This window comes from Egretta garzetta, unplaced genomic scaffold (genome assembly GCF_000687185.1).
Source record: "Egretta garzetta isolate BGI_Z169 unplaced genomic scaffold, ASM68718v1 scaffold814, whole genome shotgun sequence".
NCBI lineage: Eukaryota > Metazoa > Chordata > Aves > Pelecaniformes > Ardeidae > Egretta > Egretta garzetta.
Window position 1 is genome coordinate 168968 of NW_009259417.1, and position 11696 is coordinate 180663.

Consider the following 11696-nt stretch of genomic DNA (forward strand, 5'->3'; position numbering starts at 1 on the left):
CCGCTCCTCTTGCACGAATTACCCCATCCCCTGGTGCCCAAGCGGGCATTTCCCGCAGCACGGCTGTGACTCAAACCCGGCAAATGGCTTGGGGACGGCTTGGCCTACGCCGTTTTGGGATGCCTGTTGGTGTGCAGGGAGGGGTCCTGGATGGGACCACACACTGCAGCATCAGAAATGTGGAAATGCTGGGGGTGCTCTGCATGCAAACTGTGCCTTTTCAAAATGAAATCTTAATAGCTTTCTTCAAGACGATGTGGTTTCTCCTATTGTTTGTTGGTTTTTCTTACATACCGCTTTGGTGAAGTTGCATATATTTTAGATAATCCAGAAGCTCTCATTTCCCCTGTCTGGTAGAAGATCTGGTTTTCCCAGGGGCTGCCTGTGCGGCTGCTGCCCAAGAGCCGCTTGGGTGCTCGGGAACGCTCCAGCAAGCCCTGTATCTGCACATCCTGCAAGCAAGCATGGCCCCAAGCCGTAAGCTGGGCCCCTGTGCGTTGCTCCCTCCTTCGTGGTAACCCTCCAAAGAGATGTTTTTAAATGGCCCGTGCGTGTAGGCAGGTTCTGGCAAGGCATCCGTGGTTTGGCGAGGGATTATTCTGCAGCTTCACCTCCGCAGGGGAAGGGCAGCTCTGGCTGGGAGGCAGTGGGGCTCCGAAGCAGGGAGCCTTGTGGGGACAGGGTAGGGATGGGATGGGATGGGAAGCTCTGGGTGGGCTGGCGGGGTGGTTTGCTCATTTGTGTGCCCTTCCCTCACCGCCTCCCTCCCCCCTGCCATCTACAAAGGACTCTTATTAGGGCAGAGACAGCAAAGGGGGAGAAAAACGTCCTCGCTAACAAGCTGTTTGCTGTTTATAAGCAGGTAAAGGCAGAGCTGGAATGAATTATTAATAGGGTGGAAATGGGGTCCCTCCACAGATCTGCTGCTAATTCTGGCTCAGCCAAATGTCACTCCCTCCATCTCCCCCTGTGCCGTGGTTTGGGGGATTGATCGCTCCTCCACTTCCTTCCCCTTCCTCCCGGATCGGAGGTTGTCCAAGCGCAAGGTCACCCCTCGGCATGGGCGTTAGGACATGCTTTGCCTGCGTGCGGGATTCGGGAGAGCGTGAGTCAGCAGAAACCGGCACCGCCGGCTTCGCGGCACCGCTCCTCGCGAGCACACACCGGGACACGCTCGGCGAGACAGTTTGCTTTGCTTTTTGCCTCTTCCCTTTGGCCTCAAGCAGATACTCATTCACCGAACGGCGCGCCGCTCGTTCAAGGCTCTCGGGCTCCCCTGGGCCCGTCTCTCTGCCAGAGAAGAGATTCAACCCCTACTCACGGCTGCTCTTCCCCTTCCCCCTCCAGCCTGCTTCTGAATTCCAGAAGTGTCGCGTTCATGTTTCATCCTGGCTCAGCACTGTGCCGTTCTCTCCACCAGCCATGGGGAAACATCACAGCGCCAGACAGGGTTGTGTGGTGGTAGTGCAATGCCCTACCTCCACGTGGGGAAACTGAGGCAGGGAGGGGTTTTAGGAACAGGTCTGGACTTCACCGGGAGCACTTGGGGCTCCGCCTTTCTGAAGATCCAAGCTCCCCCAGGCACCTGGGCAAAGTAGTGGCTACTTCACCCAGTCTTGACGTGAGGGTCAAGGCAAATCATGGGGGTCAAGGCAATCTCCATTCTCACCCCATGCTGTCTTTGAGACTCTCCCCATAGTCTGCTTAGTACCTCCATGAAAAGCATCTGAACTGATCTTTGCCTCTGCAGGAGGCTGACATCCAGGCAGGGAGCATCCTTTCCGCAAGGGGAGGATCTGGAAGGGGATACTGCCTGTCACCCACAAGGACCGGCCCAAGTCACCTCTCCACCCTCGCAACGCAGCCAGCACTGCTCGTGCACAGACACAAATCCCTTCACGCCCACTCCGGCTAAGCCAGAAACGGCCAGAAAATCTGGAGGCATGATGAATTTTAACCTCCAGACTGAAATCAGCCCCGTCCACAGGTGACCTCTCCAAGAAGGGCCCTGAGCATGTTGTTTGCAGGGTGACCTTGGGGCAGCCCTTCCATTTCCAAAGCCCTGGCATGGCCAGGCAGCAGCTCAGCTTCTGCTGCCAGATCCGCTGCCCAGCACCTTGTCCCGAAAGACGCGCGTGCAGCCCATCTGTGGACGACGCAAGGGTTAATGCCGCCCGGAAAATTCCACTCCTAAGCAGATAATCTTGTCTGTGCTGGGCGCACACACGCATCACCCGCAGCCCAGCCTCGCATGGAATAATGTTTGAGCAGCTCTTTCTTTGTGAACTGCTAATCCCCCCGTGAGCCGCTCTAACCCCATCCCTCCTGGCGCCCTGGCCTCACCTCTGCACCCACCTCCCCGCCGGGGCTGCACCCCTGCAACTGCTCCTTTTGCAAGTTTTTGGATTATGGGGTGAGCCGGAGCCTGAGATCAGAAGCTGGTGACCCAGACACCCCTCAGCCAGCAACCATGGGCGCACGTTCAAAGACGCAGCCGTTTAATCCCACTGACTGCTTTTGAGTTCGTCTCCGAACCCGGACTTTCTGTACCCAAAAGTTGCAAGCTTTGTTCTTCCCAGGGCACTTCCCTGACGCTTGTCTACAAATTAAGCTGCTTGGATCCTGCCCCATCCCTTCTCTGCCAGATTACTAAAGCCTTGCATCTTGCTACAGAGATGTATCCATGCCTGCAGCCCCTACCAGCAGGAGCACAACAGCGGCGACCTGTGTGCTGGGCTCCGAGTGTATTATTGATTCAGGACTAAGAAAATGCTTAGGAAGTAGGAAAAGTGTCCTGCTCTCTAAAAGCTTGTGCGCCTTGTAAGCTCAATACATACAGCCTTTGCAGAGAGGCTCGCTACGCCGCTATTAATATTTTATCCTGTAAGAGAGGCCCTGATAGTTTGAATGGGGGAGGGCAGGATGCGGAGGCTGGGGGTGGGAAGGAGGAGGGAGCGGAGGCGCTGCCATGGTCCTCAAATGCTGGTGCAGATCTCCCCCCAAAGCCTTTCTGGGGGGAGCGTGGCTGGGTGGTGGGTACCCCTGCACCCACCCTCCCCTCTCTGATCAGGGCTCCTTGTGTCTGCTGCATCAAGTGCTCTGCTTTTGCTGTTGCACCCAAAGGATTTAGCTGCTTTATGCTCGATTTTAAGGGCAATGTTTCAGCAGCCTGGTGGTGGCTGGGATGGTGCTGTGGTCAGCCCGAAATGTGCCCTGGCTGCTGCGGGGGGCTGTCCCCAAGGGCAGGGCTGTGGTCCTCTCCTTTAGAAGGCTCCCCCAAGCCCCCTCGGTGGCAGCACCGTGGAGCTGAAGCAGCTGACTTGGCCAGGGGATTGGGGCTCGCAAACCCTTTGGCTGGGTTCGACCCAGTCGAATCTGTGCTAGTTCTCCATTTGGATATTCCCCCAAAAGGGATGTGGAGGTGCCGAGGGCAGGACTGGACACGGCAGTGGCAGTGTCCACACGGAGCTCAGCTCTGGGGGAGAAGCAGCCCATTGCCCACGCTGGAGTGTGCAGCAAAATGGGTGCTGGTCCTGGGCTATGGGTGTGTGGGCGCTGGAGCTGCCTGGCACCGCTCGTGGGTGGGCGATCCCGCTGCCTGCTTGGGCACCCGTCACCGTGCTGCTCTAACCGTGCTGGCGCTCGCCTTCCCGTGCGGCTTGGCAGAGGCTGGAGCCACGGAGCTGCTCCGGGGAGGGGAGGCTGCAGCATTTGTGGCTCCGGCACAGATGTGAGCAAGCGGGAGAGGTGGGAGCTGGCTGGGATGAGACCCAACCTGGTGCCTCTGCATCGCTGCATGCCTGGAAGAGCAGCTCTGGCCAGTCCCCTCTCATGGCTGGAGCCTGACTGGGGACAGGTGACAAATGGACAACCCCTTCCCCCCCCGAGCCAGAAGCCACAGGTTTCCCTAAGCCTGCCTGCTCATAGCGCAGAGCAGATGCATGGAGGTGCCAGTGCCAAATGCTGGAGCAAGCACAGGTTGGGGCAGCGGAGCAGGGGGGGTGTGGGGTCAATGCTGCAACCTGCGCCCTCTGTGGGAGCCATTGACCCTGCCCGAAAGATGGGGAGGACTTGCGGGGACTGCACGGGACATGTCTGAGGCTGCAGGCAGGGTTAGGGTGCTGCATGGGAGGGGATGGCACATCTGCCTGGGGCGAAGGCTGCAAGTCCAAACTGCTGTCTGCCCGTGGGTCTTAGCCAGGACTTTGCAGGCATTGGCTTCTCCCCATAGGCATCTCCTGGATGGTCATCAAGTGGTGTTTCTCAGTCCGTAGAGGAAAAAGCCCCCTTGGTGTTTTCCAGCACAGGAACCTGTGTCCTGCACTGAACTGCTCGAGTAACGCCCAGGGCGTATGCAGCGCTGCAGGCCGGGTGCCCGAGGAGGTGGATGCCTTCGAGGGTGTTGGTGCTCACACCGTCTCGGTGGAGAACTCCCACTAAGCAGGTCAGCAACAGCCCACGTGCGTAATAGCTCCGGCAAGTCAGAAACAAGGGCTCTGCCAGCCAAGCATTGCCGAGCTGCCGTTGCTCACGCTTGATGGAGCTCCCCATCTAGGTCAGAGGAGGAATCCATTAACCTCGGGACCCCCCCGCCCGCCACGGCGTTGCTGTAAGCTCTGTGCCCCGCCGGGCAGGGACGGCGTGAGATGTGCACAGAGCAACCGCTGGCTCCTCACCACCCCGTCCCCCTTTCTTGTGGGATGCAGGGGTCTGGCTGCTTCTGGCGAGCAGGGCTGAGCTCAGCAGAAAACAGCAAAGCTGCTGGCGCCGGGGCCCGTGGCTCTGGTGGGGATGGGGAAGCCACTCCTAAAGGCCCCTCTGCACTTTTGGGTTGTGCTGTGGGGGCTGCAGGGGAAATGAGGCTGCTGCGAAGGAAGGGGCTGCGCTGACTGGCTCGTGCGCAGGGGGGTTGATGCTGCTTGGGCACGTTTCCATTTTGGTTTCTCCAAAACGATGGTGTGAGCCAAGTGCAGAGCTTGGATGGTCCCCGCCGAGGACATCAGGATTGCTTGCTCGTTGGTGTGCTGCCCCAGAGCGTTACCATGGGGGGAGAGGTGCCCATTCAGTGCCATTTGTAATTTTGCAACCCCGCTGCTGCAGGCGGCCCAGCCGTTGCTGCACGCAGGGCTGCAGCCGAGCGCTCAGGCCCGCGGCCGCTGCGGGAGCGGAAAGCAAAGTGGTTTGGGTCCTTTTGCAAAGGTGCTTTTCAGACTGATCTCTGAGCCGGTCTAACCGACTGTAGCTCCGCAGCTTGGAGTGTCACCACGGGGGACCAGCGGGGATGCGGCTGCTGCTTGTGTGGGAGGACGGGCAGGGTCGCGGGGCTGGGACAACCCCACACCTCAAAATCCTGATGGAAAAAGATTGTGTTTGGGGTCTGAAACAGTGATCAGGTTTCAGTTAAAACTGGACTTTCACTTAGGGAAACCAGAGCATGGCAGGAGAGTACTCCTTCCCACTCAGGCAATCTTGTCTGCAAGGAGAATTCCTTTTGAAGTTTACTGGGAGATCGTATCTGTGCTATAGAATACAATAAAGATGGAAAAAAAAAATAAAATAGGAGGGACTTCCCTGAATCCCTTCAGCTTCAAAAGTTCCTTATGGAACGCTGTGATAGCTGGAGCTGGTGTAGGAGTGAGTGTAGGAGCTGCCCTCCTGGCTCTGGCCATGCTCCCCAGCAAGTCTGCGGAGTCAGTTCTTGCCAGTTTTTCCCACCTGGAGGCTGTTCCCTTTGAGCAAAACTTTGCTTAAAAGCAGTTTATTCTCCCCCATCTCTTTCAAGGTGGGGGTAAACTTTCTGCTCGCTGTACCAATTAAATCTACTTGACAGCTTGATTTTTTTATCGCTGTACCTTTTCCATCAGCAAGTGGAAATGATCCTTGTTAGGGGAGCAGCATCCCACTTTACAACAAGATGAATCCCAAACTGGGCATTTAAGGAAATTGCTACGGACTGTGAGGGGAAATCCTGTTTGCTCAGCACTCTCTAATTTAAAGCTGAATTGTATTCTTTCATTTTCTGTAAAGCCTCTGCTTTTATAACACCGAGACCCTGCTGCACTCCGGAGTAGCCTCTGTGGTAGGAGAGGAGTGGTGTGTAATTTGCTGAGCAGCTAATAACGTGCAATCCAAGGGTCTGGCCCCAAGGGCAAGGAGCTGCTGATCTTGACTTGAAATAAGTGTTCTCCACAGCAACCCTGATGCTGAGAAGTGATTATGGGTGGGAACAAAACCAGAAGGCCCCAGCCCTTTCTCCCATGCTTGAAAGCAATGGCACGATGGGTGCAGGGGGGGTGGATGAGGGAAACCTTTATCTGGATGGAGATGGCAGCAGTTGCCTTTCCCAGGTTCTCCTCAAAGGAAAGGGGAATATTTTCCAGGTGTTAATTTAATGTTCAGGAGAGTTCATAGGGGAGGGGGGCCTGTTACCACATTACAGATGTGAAAAGAAAGATGCAGCTTTTCATCCTGCACACCCCTGTCTGAGCTGTCACTGGCAATTTGACAGCCGAGAGTGGATTTCCCACGCTGCTGAATTTTGGCATAAGGGCAAAGGAATTGTCCCTAATGCCATATGGGTCCTGTAAGGAAGGGCAAAGGGGAGGTCTGTCTCCCAGCCCTCCGCTAAGGCCAAGGATGGGTTTGCAATGGTGAGTAGCGCCGATTTATTCAAGGAGGAGGGAGAACATCTCCTTTTCTTGGAAAGGATTTTTCGTTTCCCTTGTACAGGGGCTCCGCTCAGCCCAAAGGCTGCCCTCGAATCCCAGGGCAGCCGCAGGGCTGAGGATACCTCGCACTTTGGCCCCCCTGGATTCTCCTACCTGAAAGAAGGTGTGGGGGCAGCACGGGCGCCTCCCCAAGATGGGTGGGCTGGCAAAGGGCTGTGGGTTTTGTCTCTGTCTCCGGAAGGGATGAATCCATCCTTTCATTGCCAGATCACGCTGCGTCTTTAAAAATGCTTTTGGAAGAGCATCCCTGAAGCAACTCCATTTTTCTTCTTCCTTTAAAAACTTTGACTTCAGTTTTAATCATCCCTAAACCCACAATCCTTTGCACCTAAATGGGGGTATGAAGATATGGTTGGGTAGAGTTGTATTAGATGGGCTAAGAATGTAGGGGATAGGGTTTCTGTGCCCAAAAGATTGTCTGCTTTTTCCAGATTTAGTACCCAGTCTACAAAGAGAAATAGTTCTTCAGTACAAGTCTTGTAACTACATGTCATTCAGAAAAGTTTAGCTAACAATTAAACTAAACATCAAATTTGGCCGAATGTGTAATGAATAAATAAAGCCTTTTCCTTTCATCTACCCGTGCCAAAATCTACAAGCTCTATTAGCTGATGAAACAGTGCTGATGCCAAATAAAAATACCCCTGACCCATCAATATGGGCTAAGAGCTCAGCCCTGCATCAAAGAGCATTGTCTGAACAAGAAATACTGTCTTGACACCTCTGGGGAGAAAAAAAAAAAGGGCTCCCATCCCGGCAGTGAGCTGGGCTCACCGTGCTGCCGGCCGGGTGCGGGGAGCTCTCACCAGGAGCAGCAAACAAGGAGGAGGGAGAACATCTCCTTTTCTTGGAAAGGATTTTTCGTTTCCCTTGTACAGGGGCTCCGCTCAGCCCAAAGGCTGCCCTCGAATCCCAGGGCAGCCGCAGGGCTGAGGATACCTCGCACTTTGGCCCCCCTGGATTCTCCTACCTGAAAGAAGGTGTGGGGGCAGCACGGGCGCCTCCCCAAGATGGGTGGGCTGGCAAAGGGCTGTGGGTTTTGTCTCTGTCTCCGGAAGGGATGAATCCATCCTTTCATTGCCAGATCACGCTGCGTCTTTAAAAATGCTTTTGGAAGAGCATCCCTGAAGCAACTCCATTTTTCTTCTTCCTTTAAAAACTTTGACTTCAGTTTTAATCATCCCTAAACCCACAATCCTTTGCACCTAAATGGGGGTATGAAGATATGGTTGGGTAGAGTTGTATTAGATGGGCTAAGAATGTAGGGGATAGGGTTTCTGTGCCCAAAAGATTGTCTGCTTTTTCCAGATTTAGTACCCAGTCTACAAAGAGAAATAGTTCTTCAGTACAAGTCTTGTAACTACATGTCATTCAGAAAAGTTTAGCTAACAATTAAACTAAACATCAAATTTGGCCGAATGTGTAATGAATAAATAAAGCCTTTTCCTTTCATCTACCCGTGCCAAAATCTACAAGCTCTATTAGCTGATGAAACAGTGCTGATGCCAAATAAAAATACCCCTGACCCATCAATATGGGCTAAGAGCTCAGCCCTGCATCAAAGAGCATTGTCTGAACAAGAAATACTGTCTTGACACCTCTGGGGAGAAAAAAAAAAAGGGCTCCCATCCCGGCAGTGAGCTGGGCTCCCGGTGCTGCCGGCCGGGTGCGGGGAGCTCTCACCAGGAGCAGCAAAACCACGAGGTGGTGGCCGTTGGCTCGCAGGCAGCCTGCTCCGGCCCCTCTCCTGCATGCCCCACCTTGCTAGAATGACTTGGAAACCTCTTGAGCTGCAAACCTGTTTGGAGCCAGGACTGTGGCTTTGGTGCATCATAAAATGTTTTGGGTTGGAAGGGACCCCTAGAGGTCATCTAGTCCAACCCCCCTGCAGGAGCAGGGACATCGGTAACTAGATCAGGTTGCTCAGAGCCCCGTCCAACCTGGCCTGGAATGTTTCCAGGGATGGGGCCTCCACCCCCTCTCTGGGCAACCTGTTCCAGTGTTTCACCACCCTCATTGTAAAGAATTTCTTCCTTATATCTAGTCTAAACTTACCCTGGCTTAGTTTAAAACCATTACCCCTTGTCCTGTTTGCTTGCTCCCCGCTGCCTGTCCCATCTGTAAATTGCCCACAAAACCTGCGCATTTTTTTTTATGATGTGTGTAAAAAGCCAGCGCTTGAAAGTGAAATTCTCAAAGGTCCCTGCTCAGTATCAAAGATGTGCTCCAGCATCTCGGAATATTTCAATACCCGGAGCACCCTGCCAGCTGTGCCATCCTCCTCCTCCCCAGGAGGGTGGGATGGTGAAGTAACGCCGCATCTCCCCTCTGCCCCACGCAGCCCGTGCAGCTTTGCTGTTCCCCAGCCGTGCCTGTCCTGCAAACCCCTCTTGTTTAACATCTGCATTTAGCTGCTCTGTGCCATGCCCTGGATGCGATCTTTGGAGTTTCACCCTTCCCTCGGCATCCTTAGTTAAGAGATCTGTTTCCCTATTAGTCTTCAGTCATGCTTTTAGATTCATTCAGGCTTTTATTTACTTATCCATCTGTCTTCCTGCTCCCACCACTCCCCCTGCCCTGCCAGAAGGGAAAGTACAACTCATTTTTCAGGTGACCCTGCCAGAAAGGCATTGACATGAATAGGAGAAGGTTCAGGAACTGTGGAAAAACAAAAACCCCCGACTTTAATAAGCAGCAAAATGCTTCCCAACCAGAAGGGAGCAGCCAGATGTGACTAGAATTGCTGTAAAACAGAAAAGACAGTCCTCCCAATAACTCCTGCGATCCCCCAGACACCTCCTTTTGCAGAACTCTCTCTGAGTGCTGCTCGAAGTTGTTAAAACCGTAGTGTGCGATCCTGCGGGCTGTGCGATGCCTCCTCGGCACCAGTACAGCCTCGGAGGAGACGCTCCCTGGGTGACAGGGTCCCGGGTGTCACCAGGGCTCTCCCCTTCTGCCTGCCTGCAGCGATGCCCTGCACGGGGACCTCATCCAGCTCCCTCTTGCCTGGCTGCCTTAAGCAAGGAGGGACGTTTGTGTGTCTTTAATTTTGATTTCAGTTGTCTGAGCGGTGCAGGTGTCCTGCTGGGCTGTGCTTAATTCTGAGTAACGTTAGTTTAACTGCACGGACAGTACCCTGCTGTTTTGAAAGACACCTAAGAAAGCAATATAGTCACAGTAAGAACTTCTCTGCTGGAAAGCCAGGCTCCTACGAGAACCCACCTGTTACATAAAAATAATTAAAACCTGAAGAGAAAGGATAACAGGACACCAAAAGGCATCCGAGCAGGCTGGCAGGCAAGGAGCTGCGCAGGGTTCATGCAAGCCACTAACCCTCCCCTCTCGCAGCAAGGGCTGGGGTGTGGAGGCTGTAACGATCGGTGGGCAGCGACATCGATTTTTGTCCAGCGCTTCCTCTGCGCCGGGGTAGCAGAACTCCGCTCACATCCCCTGCGGGCTCCGCTCGCCTCTCTCTGCATGTCAATAGGTGTCAAGTCACCACCCAGGGCCGGCGATGGAAAGGCCGTTTCTTGCTGATTCCACTTTTTACTGACCATAAGGGGATGCTGGGCAGTAAATGGCCACGTGTCATTCTCTGTGACAGAGGCCATGAAAATGTACCTTGATGGCCTCCCAGCACACACCGCTCAAGTCCTCAGGCTGGACTGAAGCCTGGGTCCCTCTGGCAGCCATCTCCAGCTCTGCGCACGGAGTGCTGGGTGGGCTCCTTGCTCCCCTCGGCAGGGCTGCTCTTCATCTCCTTCATCTTTAAAACTCTTTAATCCTCTGGAGAGGGTAGTGCTGGTGGAAGATTGGGGACAAAGGGCCATGAATACAGTGGGATTTCATAAACCTGTCCCCAAAATAGCTTGCAACATATTACTCTTGTTCTTAGCTTGATTCTTCATCAGGGAATTGCTCGGGGATGTTGCCGTGAACGCTGGGTTCTGTGTTGGGAGATGAATGCTGGGCCAGGCGCGCGCCCCGGGGTGAGGCAGGGACAGGAAGGTAAATCCATGTTTTGCATTTGTGTAACTCCCATTCACGGCTGTACGCTGTGTTTGCAAGTGTTACAGCACATGGCAGGCGTACGCTACGAGGAAATACTGCTGGTGCCCAGAATAGAAAGATTTTAGCTCGGTATTGACTGAATCAAGAGATGTAGAGAGCTGATTGCAGTTTGTGTCTCTTGCTTCCTTGGAGGTCAGTGGAACTGAAGTCTGGAGCATCCTCAGGCAGAAAGCTTTTGCAAATAGCTGCAGTGAATGTAGCAGAAAGCAATCCAGTCCTCACCTTTTAATCCTTCTGCAGCCAGTCAGATAAATGGCAATCCAGACTGACCTATCAATAGTTAACTGTTTTATTTGCCGCCTTTGACTTAATCTTTCTTTTCAAATGATCTTTTAAAAGGAAAAGCTGCTACTTATCGGGAATTAGTGAAAATATCTTGCCTGGTGCTAATGAGACCCCTTAGGCTGGGGAGAAGTGGGTAAATAAATAGCGGTGCCGTGTTCTGACGGTCATAAATGTTTGGCATCTCCTGGTATCGAAGCAGCATTTTTCTCTTGGATTTTCAAGAGTTGCCCTGAGCTGGTTGGGCCCAGGATATTTTCTACCTGTACGTGCATTTTCTTGGTGGGGAATGGAGGCATGGGATACCTGAGTCTGGGTAATGCTGGCAATAGAAATTGGGACTCCTGTCCCCTCTTCCACCGATTTAGAGGGAGGAGACCTTCCCTTCTCATTACAGGCAATGGGCTAGTATACTCCTTGTCCAGTGCTCACCCTGGTAGAAACCCTGTCAGCATGGACTGGCTTGGTCACCATGCCTTAAACGTGTGCTTGGACCACTGCAGGAGGACGTTTAGGAGGGGATGTTACAGCCATGCTGTTTTGCTCTTTGCTTTGACCCCCGAACTCCTTCCAACAATGTAAAGCCTTGTGAATTATAAATCAAACGTTCCTGCT

The 11696-nt window shown here is 53.6% G+C and overlaps 1 protein-coding gene across 1 annotated transcript in view; it reads right to left on the minus strand.

The window, feature by feature from the left end:
- The window catches only part of NTNG2 (netrin G2), a 56599-nt gene that overhangs the window by 43998 nt on the left and 905 nt on the right, over nt 1–11696 (minus strand). The gene's annotated exons all lie outside the window — the stretch shown is intronic.